Genomic DNA, 15,767 nt, shown 5'->3' on the forward strand with positions numbered 1-15,767 from the left:
TGTTCACTGCACCAAATAATTCACACCCTACATATGCTGTATAAGGATAATGACACTGTAAGACTGACATATTTCTCAAAATGCTCACAAACTGCCATTGGATACAAATTATTTTTTTAAAAATGGTTTCCCTCAAAATGTGTATGTCAAGTTATAGTCACATACTGTATGAAAAATATTTTCTAAACTCAGCAAAAAAAGAAACATTCTCACTGTCAACTGTTTATTTTCAGCAAACTTAACATGTGTAAATATTTGTGAGAACATAAGATTCAACAACTGAGACATAAACTGAACAAGTTCCACAGACATGTGACTAACAGATATGTAATAAGTTGTCCCTGAACAAAAGGGGGGTCAAAATCAAAAGAAACAGTCAGTATATGGCCACCAGCTGCATTAAGTACTGCAGTGCATCTCCTTCTCATGGACTGCACCAGATTTGCCAGTTCTTGCTGTGAGATGTTACCCCACTCTTCCACCAAGGCACCTGCAAGTTCCCAGACATTTCCGGGGGGGGAATGGCCCTGGCCCTCACCCTCCTATCCAACAGGTCCCAGACATGCTCAATGGAATTGAGATTCGGCCTCTTCGCTGGCCATGGCAGAACACTGACATTCCTGTCTTGCAGGAAATCATGCACAGAATGAGCTGTATTGCTGGTGCCATTGTCATGCTGGAGGGTCATGTTAGGATGAACCTGCAGGAAGGGTACCACATGAGGGAGGAGGATGTCTACCCTGTAACGCACAGCGTTGAGATTGCCTGCAACGACAACAAGTTCAGTCCGATGATGCTGTGACACACCGCCCCAGACAATGACTAACCCTCTACCTCCAAATCGATCCCACTCCAGAGTACAAGCCTCGGTGTAGCGCTCATTCTTTCGGCGATAAATGCGAATCCGACCATCCCCCTGGTGAGACAAAACTGCGACTCGTCAGTGAAGAGCACTTTTTGCCAGTCCTGTCTGGTCCCGTGGCGGTAGGTTTGTGCCCATAGGTGACGTTGTTGCCGGTGATGTCTGGTGAGGACCTGCTTTACAACAGGCCTACAAGCCCTCAGTCTAGTCTGAGCACTGATTTAGGGATTGTGTAACTGGTGTAACTCAGGCAGTTGTTGCCATCCTGTACCTGTCCTGCAGGTGTGATGTTCGGATGTACCAATCCTGTGCAGGTGTTGTTACACATGGTCTGCCACTGTGAGGACGATCAGCTGTCCGTCCTGTCTCCCTGTAGCACTGTCTTAGGCGTCTCACAGTATGGACATTGCGATGTATTGCCCTGGCCACATCTGCAGTCCTCATGCCTCCTTGCAGCATGGATAAGGCACGTTCACGCAGGTGAGCAGGGACCCTGGGCATCTTTCTTTTGGTGTTTTTCAAAGTCAGTAGAAAGGCCTCTTTAATGTCCTAAGTTTTCATAACTGCGACCTTATTTGCCTACCGTCTGTAAGGGAAACCGTGTTTAAACCCTTTACAATGAAGATCTGTGAAGTTATTTGGATTTTTACGAATTATCTTTGAAAGACAGGGTCCTGAGAAAGGGACGTTTCTTTTTTTTGCAGAGTTTACTATTCTTCTTTCTATTCAGCACTTCAAATAGAATAGTTTTGAAATGTATATTTTATTTTTTGCTATTTCATTACATATTACTTAAAATGACTAAACCTTGAGCCTAACATTATCTAATGTAGGCCTACTGGTGACAAAAAAAAATGTTCTCATAGTAATTCACAGAAAATGCATTTTGCATGACTCTGACTCGGGTGAAAGATGTGTTCTACTGCAATGAATGCAGGGTCGAGTAGCGGGAACCGGGATTCTGATTTTTCCCACCCAAACCCACTCCCCTTTCCAGGGATAAATAACTGCAAGAAACCGGTCAATTGTCATCAGTTATTTATATGAACACCATGATGTGAAATGGAACTGTTCAATTAAATGCAATAACTAAATCTGACTTTTCTACGGCCTTCACTCTGCTCTCTGCATGATCAATCATCAACTGTCCGAGTGGGGACAGACAACCTCAGTATGGAGCGCAGTTCACAATGCATGTATACCTATCATCTCATCATAGGAACTCTATTGTCGTCTTTCTTTCTCCCTTTCCATCAATTCCATTCAAATTGCATCCAAAATAGATAATCATGTTTTTTTCTATCTTTATTTAACTGGGCAAGCCAGTTAAGAACAAATTCTTAGTTACAATGACGGCCTACACCTGTTCAATATTGATGTATCAAATCAAATCAAATTGTATTTGTCACATACACATGGTTAGCAGATGTTAATGCTAGTGTAGCGAAATGCTTGTGCTTCCAGGTCCAACAATGCAGTAATAACCAACAAGTAATCTAGCTAACAATTCCAAAACTACTACCTTATAGACACAAGTGTAAGGGGATAAAGAATATGTACATAAAGATATATGAGTGAGTGATGGTACAGAGCGGCATAGGCAAGATGCAGTAGATGGTATTGAGAGCAGTATATACATATGAGATGAGTATGTAAACAAAGTGGCATAGTTAAAGTGGCTAGTGATACATGTATTACATAAGGATGCAGTAGATGATATAGAGTACAGTATATACGTATACATATGAGATGAATAATGTAGGGTATGTAAACATTATATTAGGTAGCATTGTTTAAAGTGGTTAGTGATATATTTTACATAATTTCCCATCAATTCCCATATACGCAGCCATTGGAAAGTATTCAGACCCCTTGACCCTTTCCACATTCTGTTACATTACAGCCTTATTCTAAAATGGATTAAATACAAAAACTCATCAGCAGTCTACACACAATACCCCATAATAACAAAGTGTAAACAGGTTTTTTGACATTTGAGCAAAATTATTACAAATAAATGCAGGCCCTTTGCTATGAGACTCGAAATTGAGCTCAGGTGCATCCTGTTTCCAATGATCATCACTGAGATGTTTCTACAACTTGATTGGAGTCCACCAGTGTTACCACTGGTGGACTCAATCAAGTTGTAGAAACATCTCAATTCAATTGTTTGGACATGATTTGCAAAGGCACACACCTGTCTATATAAGGTCCCACAGTTGACAGTGCACGTCAGAGCAAAAACCAAGCCATGAGGATTGAAGGAATTGTCCGTAGAGCTCGGAGACAGGATTGTGTCGAGGCACAGATCTGGGGAAGGGTACCAAAATAATTCTGCAGCATTGAAGGTCCCCAAGAACACAGTGACCACCATCATTCTTAAATGGAAGAAGTTTGGAACATCCAAGGCTCTTCCTAGAGCTGCCCGCCCGACCAAACTGAGCAATCGGGGGAGAAGAGCCTGGATCAGGGAGGTGACAAGAACCCGATAGTCCCTCTGAAAGAGCTCCAGAGTTCCTCTGTGGAGATGGGAGAACCTTCCAGAAGGACAACCATCTCTGCAGCAGTCCACCAATCATGCCTTTATGGTAGAGTGGCCAGATGGAAGCCGCTCCTCAGTAAAAGGCACATCACAGCCCGCTTGGAGTTTGCTAAAAGACACCTAAAGGACTCTAAGACCATGAGAAACAAGATTCTCTGGTCTGATGAAAACAAGATTGAACTCTTTGGCCTGAATGCCAAGCATCATGTCTGAAGGAACACATTGACCCGTAAACTGACTCGGTACCAGTACCCCCTGTATATAGCGTCATTATTGTGTTACTTTTAACATTATTTTTACATTTTGTTTATTTGGTAAATGTTTTCTTAACTCTTCCTGAACTGCACTGTTGGTTAAAGGCTTGTAAGTAGGCATTTCAAGGGAAGATCTACACTTGTTGTAGTCGGCTCATGAAACAAATAAAGTTTGATTTTAGATGAAAGGGTTAAGGTTAGGGGAAGGGTTAGTTAACATGCTAAGTAGTTGCAAAGTAGCTAAAAAGTAGTAAGTAGTTGAAAAGTTGAAAAGTTGCTAATCAGATCAAATGTTGTCTGTGATGAGATACGAACTCGCAACCTTTGGGTTGCTAGACGTTCGCGTTATAAGCAGACACATCCACTCCGACCAAGCACCCAACTTTTTGCCTTAAGTAACCATCTGTCTTATGTAACCATACCAAACGTAACATATCATACTAATTTACGTGTCCCGGATACCTGTGCTCCTCTGGCCTCTCTCCTTAAAAAGTGTTCCTTAGCTCTTGGAGTCCAAGGAAAAGCTATACTAGAATAGGTTATTTGAAGAGGGATGGAAGCGCTTGTTTGCTAAATGTTAAATACAGCAGCCAATAGAACTCAGGGGTGGTTTGAGAGAAGAGCTAACGAGAGATGGCGGTAGGCTATGGCTGTTGTTTATTCAGACACATACACTTCTCTTCAGGAAGATTGAATGGCTAAGACGTCTGCATCTTATTCTGGTCCTATATTATTCAAACATGTCATTACAATGATGAAGATAAGGACAATGGGAACTTGTTCAATTTAACTGTTGAAAGAGGGGAAGAAATGAAGCAATGCTAGAGAAAGAGGATATAGACTAATAACATGAGGGTAATTATTATGAAAGGTACAGTACCAGTCAAAAGTTTGGACACACCTACTCATTCCAGGGTTTTTGTTTATTTTTGCAATTTTTTACATTGTAGAATAATGTAAAAAATAATAACTATGAAATAATAACTATGAAATAACACACATGGAATCATGTAGAAACCAAAAAAGTGTTCAACAAATCAAAATATATTTTATATTTCAGATTCTTCAAAGTAACCACCCTTTGCCTTGATGACAGCTTTGCACACTCTTGACATTCTCTCAACCAGCTTCATGAGAAAAGCTTTTCTAAAAGTCTTGAAGGTGTTCCCACATATACTGAGCGCTTCTTTTCCTTCACTGTGCAGTCCAACTCATCCCAAACCATCTCAATTGGGTTGAGGTCGGGTGATTGTGGAGGCCAGGCCATCTGATGTAGCACTCCATCACTCTCCTTGGACAAATAGCCCTTACACAGCCTGGAGTTGTGTGTTGGGTCATTGTCCTGTGGAAAACCCATGGCTGCATCCCTGCCCAGTCATGTGAAATCCATAGATTAGGACCTAATTAATTAATTGTGTTCTATGAACTGTAACTCAGTAAAATCGTTGAAATTGTTGCACGTTGCATTTATATATTTGTTCAGTTTAAAATAGCCCCTATCCTATAATTGTAATTTTGTAGGCCGCATGTCCTGCACCAGCATCGCATGTTAATGTAAAAAATAATAACTATGAAATAATAACTATGAAATAACACACATGGAATCATGTAGAAACCAAAAAAGTGTTCAACAAATCAAAATATATTTTACATTTCAGATTCTTCAAGTAGCCACCCTTTGCCTTGAGATAGCTTTCTTCCCAGCTTCATGGTTTGAACAAGGTGCGTAATTCCAGTCCATATTATACAGTACAATACAATACAGTACAGTAATACAATCCATACTCAGAAATATTAGCCTACTGGAGCTTGTATAATTTATGTACCCAAGAGAGCATAGTTACATCTATGGGCTTTTGTGTTTTTCTGTCTTGTGTAATGTGTGGTAGGTAGCCTATTAACAGCACAATAATTTCGGCTCATGAAATGTATTTTAATGTAGGGCTCATAAAATGTATTTGATGTATGGCTCACAGGCTCAGGTACAGTACACAGCATCAAACTTGAATTTTGATGCCGATCAAAGCTCTAAACAAATCCAGACCTAGTTATATGCTTTATATCAGGGGTGTCAAACTATTTCCATGGAGGGCCTAGAGTCTGTGGGTTTTGGGGTTTTCCTTTCAATTAAGACATAGACAACCAGGTGAGGGGAGATCCTTACTAATTAGGAGGATCAAAAACCTGCAGACACTATTTTCGGAATGGAACATTTGTAAAACACAGGGAAAATGTTAAACCTTTAACAACTGTACATTTCAAATCTAATGAGAGTTGGGTAGCTTATTTAGTTAGTTCAGTAGGTATTTCTTTAGGAATGAAACATGAAGGAATGCTAAATCAAAACAGTCATTTCAGTCTTTTCCAAGTGTCTTCTTTTGGGGTTTATTGGGAGACTTCAACCTATAAGGTATATAGCTGCCACCTACTTTACAGGGTAGTGAATGATAGAGAAAAACTACAAAGAAACCATTCCACTCCTTACAGTACACTTCAAGTCACATCTCTACAGGTTCGGGTGCCTGTGAGGGCAGAACATTCTTCAAGATTCCTTGCAATGCTGCACTCAAAATGCAACCTTTCTTTACTTAGTCCACTCTCTGTGTCCGTGTGTCCTAAACGTCTTTATTTGTCTCGTTTTCTTTCTTTGTGGATTTTTTACATGCTTCAGCATATTATTATTCTTAGTGAAACTTTCACCAGACTGAGCAGCCATGTTGTTTCTGTTGTTGAGACAGTTTATGAGCATTTAGGTTCCCCTTGACATTGAAGCTTTTCCCACAGTCATCACTCCTGTGTGAATTGTTGTTTTTCTCCTGTGTGAATCCGAATATGATTGGTTAGGTTTCCCTTCGTTCAGACTGAAGCTTTCCCACAGACACCCCAGATAATGGTTTCTCTCCTGTGTGAATCCGTACATGTTCCTTTTATGCCTGATTAAGTTCTTCTTCAGACTGAAGCTAATCCCACAGTCATCACAGCTAAATGAGTTCTATCCTGTGGGAATCAGTTTATGCAATGGGTAGTGTGGCTCCTAAATGTATGTTTCATCACTCTCCCCCTCCCCCTGAGAATTACCTAAATGACAGAGTGACAAGAGGAAAGCCAATACACCACGTTACTGAGTACGTGGTGTCCATATTTTCAAGCGAAGTGAGACTGCTTCATGTTATGTTATGGTATGCTTGTAATCATTAAGGCTGCGTTTCAAACTCAAAGTAGACATCTTTCAGCCCTAAATCCTGAGCCCTTGAATTACGTTTTACATCGTCACATCCGAGTGTACCTTAAATGTCCATTGCGCAAGCGAGGGAGAGTGATGATCGGAGAGGCAACGTCCTTGGTGGAAATCTGGAAGTTGAGCTTAAAAACAACCAACCTAAAGCTATTAATGTACCTAGTAATCTAACGTATCTAGATAGCACTCCTGTCAGGTAGCTAGCTACAGTATCCCATAGCTGGCTAGCTAGTTTTACAGTTTGGTCAAGTTCCCAGAAATATGTTTATGAATCTAGCTACGTTTTATAGTCTCCTCACTAGGAGACTAACATGCTGACCACACCGCTTGCGTCGCGTGCGCAAGTGTGCGAAATAAATGTACACATGTTATTCAATCATTGCACCCACACTGCTAGCGCATGTCAACAAGCATCTGCGTAGCCAGGCGCTAAAATATAACTTGGTTCCATTTGTGACGCTCGACACGCTGTAAGTCCCGCCTCTCCCATCTCCTCATTGTTTTTTTAGGAGCTTAACATACCCATAACAACATCAGTCAGACCATTCTCTCATTACCCTGAGAGACATTCTAAAACAACAACAAAAACAGATATTCCTGTTTTTAAGAACTTGAAAACATCCAGACTTTAAACAGCAGGCCTGTGAGCATCCTGCAATACTCTGGACTGTTTCATCATTACATCATCATTCAAATAAACCGTTATTCATAGAACATTTTACAAAAGTGAATCCGACACACATCTATGAATTTCAAACCCACAGAATGCTTTGCTTCCCTATAATAGTGTTGTCTTAGCATGTGTGTCCATGTATGCTGATGATTCAACCACATATGCATCAGCAACACCAGCTAATGAAGTCACTGAAACCCTTAATTAACAAAGAGTTGCGGTCTGTTTTGGAATGGGTGGCCAGTAACAAACCGGTCCTGAACATCTCTAAATCTAAGAGCATTGCATTTGGTACAAATAATTCCCTAAGTTCTAGACCTCAGTTGAATCTGGTAATGAATGGTGTGGACTAAATTACTTGGAGTTACCTTAGATTGTCAACTGTCATGGTCAAAACATATAGATTGAATGGTTGTAAAGATGGTGAGAGGTCTGTCCATAATAAAGAGATGCATTGCTTTTCGACACCACAATCCACAAGTCCTGCAGGCTCTAGTTGAATCTTATCTGGATTATTGTCCAGTCGTATGGTCAAGTGCTGCAAAGAAAGACCTAGTTCAGCTGCAGATGGCCCAGAACAGGGCCGGAATGTCTCGCTCTGCATTGTAATCAGAGGGCTAATATGAATGAATACTATGCATGCCAGTCTCTCTTGGCTAAGAATTGAGGAAAGACTGACTGCGTCACTTTTTTGTTTTTATAAGAAAGACGAATGTGTTGGAAATTCCAAATGGTTTGCATAGTCAACTTACACACAGCACTGACACACATTTACCCCACCAGACAGGCCACCAGGGGTCTTTTCACAGTCCCCAAGTCCAGAACAAATTCAAGGAGACATACAGTATTACACAGAGCCATTTGTGCATGGAACTCCCTTCCATCGGATATAGCGCAAATGAACAGCAAACCTGGTTTCAAAAAACAAATAAAGCAAAACCTCACGGAACAACACCTCTCCCCCATGTGACCTACTTATTGTGTGTATGTACTGACGCCCAAGACGCAGACCTACTTGTTGTGTGTATGTACTGACATGTATAACTGATAGATGTGCACACATACTACGTGTTATGCAAATTGTAGTCTTTTGCCAGTAATGTCTTTTTCGTTTTGTTTCGGACCCCAGTAAGACTAGCTGTCGCCGTTGCCGTCAGCTAATGGCGATCCTAATAAAATCAAATTATATCAAAATCCACATCCTGCCTTTTTAGTCCCATCTTCTGACAGAACAACTTTTTGTCCTAATTTTTCTTTGTTCTTTCAGTTTTCATTCTGTTTTCTTTCTTTGTGGACTTTATTCATATGCTTCAGCAGATAAGCTTTCTGACTAAAGTTTTTTCCTGCAGTCACCACAGCTAAAGAATTTCTCTCCTGTGTGAATTCATATGTTCAGAGTTCAGGTGTCCCTTCTGATTAAACTTTTTCCACAGTCAGCACAGCTAAAGGTTTTCTCTCCTGTGTGAGTCTGTATGTTCATTTTAATTGGTTGAGTGTACTTTACCATGAGTTTTTCTGGTTGTGGTGCTGGATTTTGAATATTGTTTCTCCAATGGTGGGCTGGGATCCAATTGGGGGTGGGATGCAATGGTAGGCATCTGTCAAGTTCTACTGGGTCGCTGCTTGTGGCCGAGCTGTGGCTAGAGACATTGACATTGGCTTGATATTAACTCATTAGTCTGACAAGTAGGACTGATCTTTTTACTTGTCTGAAAGCCCCCCCCCCCCCCCAATTGTGTTGTATGATGCAAGGAGCCACTTTACAAAATATAATTCATTATTATCACTGGTATTGACAACGGAGGGCTGCTGGTCTCTGATCTAATGTATTGTATCTCCTGCTGTTGTCGCCTTGAGCCAAGCACTTAACCCCACACAAAATAAGATACTGCAGGGTCATTCCACCTAAAAAAGAACAGGAAAGGATTTTGACACCCACCATCTCAGATTGTTCTGAAATTGTTTCTGTTGTTAGAAACAGGTAAGATTAGCTTTCCTTCAACATTATTTTGTTTAAATGTAGTTTGATCTCTGAGAAATTAAACAAATCGATTGCACCCAAATTGCCCATTTTGATCTATAGGATTAATTTAATATTCAATGAATATAGTACCTAACATCTGATTTGGACCAAACCTTTTTCTAACAATGAGTTAGACATGAGGAATCCAAAGAAATTGCCAAAAAAATCACCAACAACCCCCTACACCCTACGCCAATTGCACCCCAACAACAAGTATATAAATTTCCTACGTCTGACAAGTAGCATGGAACTGCGGCTTGGAGTATTGTTTCTTCATCCTATGTAATGTATTCTCAGGTAATATGGTGATGTTTTTTCCCCCCTGTTTGGATAAATTAGTCATTGAATTTGTTAGATTTATGTCCCATCCTAACATCCTGATATTACTAGGTTCTGACCACTAGATAGCGCTGTCAAAGTGTTTTAAATCTATACTTGTTGGTAAGAATCCCCTCTTAGTTCTTATACATTTTATGGTATAATCTTCATCAGCTAACTTTTTGTGAATGTTGAAGCATTTATGCAATCAATACAAGCACATAAATCACATAAAGGCTTCATCAATCAGAAAGGTCATGATAAAATGACTGATATTATCTGATAGAACAAAACAAATAAGATATCCTAACATGCTGACCAGACCGGACACGTCGGGTGCGCGAGCGTCACAAAATATATTTAGAAATCCATGTTATTCAATTATTGCACCCACACTGCTCGCGCGCGCCAACGAGCGTCTGCGATGCCAAGGGCTAAAATAGAAGTCATTCCTATTTCTGACGCAGATCGTGCTGAAAGTCCTGCCTCTCCCATCTCCTCATTGGTTTATAGAAGCAGGTACCCACATGCCATCTCCTCATTGGTTATACCCATGAAATGGTTTGCCAGTTGTCGTGGTAAAAGTGTAGATGCCAATCACCATATAATTTCAAAGATGAAAAAGCCTGGAAGGAGGAGAGATGACTAGAAATGATTCGGTTGGCCGTTTTATTTGTGGATTAATTGTCGGAGTAGAAGACCTTGTGCATTTCAGGTAAAATAACAACTCAATGTTTATATCCCAGGACAAATTAGCTAGCAACAGCAAGCTAGCTAAATAGGACAAATTAGCTAGCAAGTGCAAGCTAACTAGCTAAATTGCCATACATGTTTAATGCTTTTCGACCTGTCCCCAAATTAATGTCATTGGTTCAGAGTTTGTTTTGATATTTTAACCTGCGTGTCGTGATCCCGTTTGGTGTAGTGGGACAAAATAAATGTATGCACGATAGCGCATGGTGGCGCACGCTTGCAGCCAGTTTGGGTTCCGTGTAAGCCTTAACCTCAGACCTCATTTTCGGCATATATCCCAAAACTCAATTTTTCCCTCATTAATTTCCACCATAGGAATGGCCAACCAACCAGAGGAACCAGACTTTAGTTCTGGGTTAAGCATAAAGAATGATAGAGGACTCATCATTGTATCTGTCCCATTATGGTGTCTGTGAGCACATGGGCAGCACCATTGATTGAGCCCATCTCCATTTTTAAGTAGTCAGTTTCCTTTTTCTACTACCTCTGAGTTGGTGAACAAACTGAAAGAGTGCATACTGCCAACTGGAGTGTGTTGTTTGAACAGATATAAAGCCAAGATTGGCCATTTCCTTCCACCTGCAGTTATGTAATGTTTGATCACGAGTATAATTCATTGGCTTGTCCCTTCTGATGACCTGGATGAAATTATGTGATTCTATCTTAACCCATAGGATGTCCCACCCAGTTGACTACTTAAAAAATGTGGAATTCCTCAATGACGCTGCACATGTTAAAACAGACTTTTGAGCACTACAGTCCTCTATCACTCTCTATGGGGTTAACCGAGATTAGTTGTGACTCTAAAGTGCAGTTTTACCAACTAACAGAAACCAACACTAGAGGGAAGTAAAAGAACACTTTAACTCATGTTGAGGGTAACTCAACCCATTGTGTCCTGTACTATTGGATACACACACACAAGGGCACACGCACATGCGCACGCGCACACATACACACACACTTCTCCAACATCACAACCAAAAATTATTTTCACATTCACATTTTCACCTATGCCAATTGGCCCCAAACTCAATTCTATCAGACTGGCAATACAATGAGCAGTGCAATTAAAGAAATCTACATTTTGTTATATTCGTTTTTGTTTTGTTTAATTTTTGCAAGGATGTCGTTCATTTCCAACTCTAAGCATAAAAATAAAAACAGATCATCAAAATTTCTCATGTTTCAAAACCCCGAGCACATTTTCAATTTACTGAGTACAACAAAGAAATACACAAATCCACTGTACCAAATCAGTCTTTCAATTTGAATAGATATTCAATCTAAGTATCTGCTATTAAAAATCCTATATTCAATTCATTTTTTCAATGATTTTCTTGTAATTTGTTGACAATACAATTACCTATCACTTCATTAATCTGCTCAAAGTTGATAGCTACTAAACCAAAATGATGAGGTGCGTAGTTAACCTACGGTACCAGTCAAAAGTATGGACACACCTACTAATTCAATTGTTTTCTTCTTAATTTTACAGTTTTCTACATTGTAGAATAATAGTGAAGACGTCAAAACTATGAAAAAACATTTAGGGCTATCTTCTATATACCACCCTACCTTGTCAGAACACAAGTGATTGGCTCAAACGCACTAAGAAGGAATGAAATTCCACTAATTAACTTTTAACAAGGCTCACCTGTTAATTTGAAATGCATTGATACTGGTTGAAAGAATGCCAAGAGTGTGCAAAGCTGTCATCAAGGCAAAGGGTGGCTACTTTGAAAAATCCAAATTTAAAATATATTTTGATTTGTTTTACACTTTTTTGGTTACTACATGATTCCATATGTGTTTTTTCATAGTTTTGATGTATTCACTATTATTCTACAATGTAGAAAATAGTAAAAATAAAGAAAAAGTGAGTAGGTGTGTCCAAACTTTTGACTGGTACTGTATATAGTTTCATAACGTAGCATTATGACTATAACTAATGTTCCCTGACGGAGGGAAACGAGGTACCATATATTATGGGGAGTCACACTCTCGCGGCTTTGGTTGAAGGATATACAATCACTCCTGACCAGTGGTGGAAAAAGTACCCATTTGTCATACTTGAGTAAAAGTAAAGATTCCTTAATAGAAAATTACTCAAGTAAGAGTGAAAGTCACCCAGTAAAATACTACTTGAGTGAAAGTCTTAAAGTATTTGGTTTTAAATATACTTAAGTATCAAAAGAAAAAGTAAAAACAATTTCTAATTGCTTACATTAAGCAAACCATATGTTTTTTTTTGGTAGTCAGGGGCACTATTACTTAAGTACTTTACACCACCGCGCCTGACAAGGCCAATGAAATCTGTACAGGTGATACTGTAAGCGTGAGGCTCAGATTCATTCCTTCATTTAATACCGCTCTTCACAGAGTCCAGGAATGGGTGGTGCGGGGTGGTGTAGGTGGTGGTGTACCTCATTGCCATCCCGCAAGGAACAGTAGCTATAACGCTACGTTCCCTTTTTAGCCATTCAACTTCGGTACAATATAATATATGCCATTTTGCAGACGCTTTTATCCAAAGCGACTTACAGTCATGTGTGCATACATTCTACGTATGGGTGGTCCCGGGAATCGAACCCACTACCCTGGCGTTACAAGCGCCATGCTCTACCAACTGAGCTACAGAAGGACCATATATACTATGGGAAAATATAATCATGCCTCAAGCCGACCCCAAGGGATACTACATGATACGAGCCATGGCAGATCACCCAGACCTGACCTCTCCAGATGCGGCAGTCTGGGTATTGCGAATACGACGCACTGCTTAGTGACTTTCCCCAGTCCCAGCCATAAGCAGACTGTGTGTTACACTGGGTGCAGTGACATCCAAGCAATAAAACCTCACAAAAGTGTGTGTTGATGCCCAACTCACCACCGCACAAATATCTCCTATAGTCAACCCTTTAAACAACGCCCAAGACGCAGATCCCTGGTGGAGTGGGCGCGTACACCGCGTAGTAACCCTTGCCCCTTGCTGCTATATGCCAGGGAGCCTCTGCTTAGACAGCGCCCGGCCGCGAGCTGGATTAGCAAAACAGACAAAAAGTTGGTCACGTAACCGGATATCCCGGGTCATTTCAATGTATGTGGGTAAAACTCGCACCGGACACAGGGCATGTGTCCTCTGTTGTTCTTCAGAAGAAAAAGGAGGAGGTGAAAAGGGAAATAGCTCAAAAGCCGAGGACCTGCAGGACACAGCCATGACTTTCGGGGTGAAGGCCACATTTGGACACAACGTAACCATAGAGTCGACCCGGGGCGAATTGAGTACAGGAAGGGTGTACGGATAACTCGTGGAGGTCCCCAACACGTTTAGTCGATGCCAAAGTGCTGAGCAGGGACGTTTTGTAGGAAAGGATCTTCATATCCACCGATTCCAGAGGCTCAAAGGGGGAACAGTGCCTCCAAAACCAGCGCCAAGTCCCATGAGGTCGCAATAGGTTTAGAGACTGGTCTGAGACGACGTAGACATTTCAGGAACCACACCACCAGCGGGTTATCCCCCGGTAAGGTTCAATCAATTTCCACATGGCTCGCTGAGATGTGGCCATGTACACTTTTAAAGTGAAGAATGCACAGAGCACTGATAAGGAACAAGTCCTTTATCTTGGCACCAGAGCTCAAAGGCTTGCCACTTATATACGAATACAGCCCTCTCGTGGAGGGTGCACTTGCAGACTGAATGGTAGCAATAACATTCAGAGGTATATCTCTAGCCATCAGTTTGGCCCTCTTAGAGGCCAGGCCAAAAGGATTCAAATCTCTGGCCTCGCTTGCCAAACATGCCGTGTTCCAGGGACAACAGATCCCTGTGCAATGGGAGTCCCAACATAAATGACCTGCGTGAACCAAGGCTGCCTGGGCCAATGGTGAACCACAAGAATCGCCAGTGCATCCGTTCCCAACGGGTCACTCGGGTTCCTCTTCGATAAAACTATACTGCACATTTTCGTGTGACGCGTAAAGATCTACTTTGGACCTGCCGAAAATGTCACATACCTGGGAGAGCTTCCACTCCTGAGAGAGAGGGTCCCACCTGGATAAAACATCTGCATCCAAGTTGAGGCAACTGGAGACATGCGTTGCCCAAAGCGAAAGCATGTGTGCACTGCTGCCCAGCGATAGGGAGCGGGTCAATGTTAGGCGGGATAGAGATAGTCTGTCCCCATCTGTTGATACCCACCACCACTGACACATTGTTGGTTCTGACCATCACAAGCCGGCCTGACAAAAACAGGGAGAAGCGCCTGAGCACCAGATACTCCGGGTAATTGAAATACAGCGCGCTCTTCACCAGTGGCAAACCCCCCAAATTGAGTCACTTTGTACAGCGCACCCCACCCTCTGGGAGGATGTGTCTGTCGTGATTATCTTGCAGGATACAACTCAGCCCATGGGAGCCCCCTGATAATAGCAGAAGGTCCCACCACTGGGCCATAGCCCGTAGGCCTGACAGGGACACCTGAAGTGACCGACTTAGACTGTGAGATGCGTCCAGGTGAGTGGCTAGCACAGCGATGGAAGGGCCATATCAACAATAGCCCCACGGGAACGACTTCCTTCACAGAATCCATCATCCCCAGTAGGCATAGGCACTGGCAAAAAACGCACTGTGTGACCCAATCAAAATTTGGCAGGGCCCAAACCCGGACACTCTCCTTGGGGATAGAAAAGCATGATACGTGAGTGAGTCTAGCTCAAGACCCGGAAATGGAATGCGCTGAGATGGAGTTAGACAGCTCTTTTTCTGGTTTCTTATGAGGCCTAGAGTCTGAATGTGGGACAGTAGTATGGATGTGTGTAACTGCTTGCCCCCTCGACTCCACAGCCACCAGCGGTTCTTTGAGCATTCTGAGTTTATAGACTGAGGTGAAGTGCTTGCTAGAATGGGAGGCAAAGTTGAAGATCCAGCAGATTTCGACACGGGAACCACTCGGATTGCCTGCTTCTGGATACGGGAGGATATTCCTCCCTCAAAATGGCCACTGAGGCCTTGGGAATCGTCAGCATGAGGACGCTGCAGAAGCATGGGGGGACACAACAAATTGTAGCCTGTATCCTGACATCACAGTTGGCATGATCCAGG

Source organism: Oncorhynchus gorbuscha, linkage group LG25 (genome assembly GCF_021184085.1).
Source record: "Oncorhynchus gorbuscha isolate QuinsamMale2020 ecotype Even-year linkage group LG25, OgorEven_v1.0, whole genome shotgun sequence".
Taxonomy (NCBI): domain Eukaryota; kingdom Metazoa; phylum Chordata; class Actinopteri; order Salmoniformes; family Salmonidae; genus Oncorhynchus; species Oncorhynchus gorbuscha.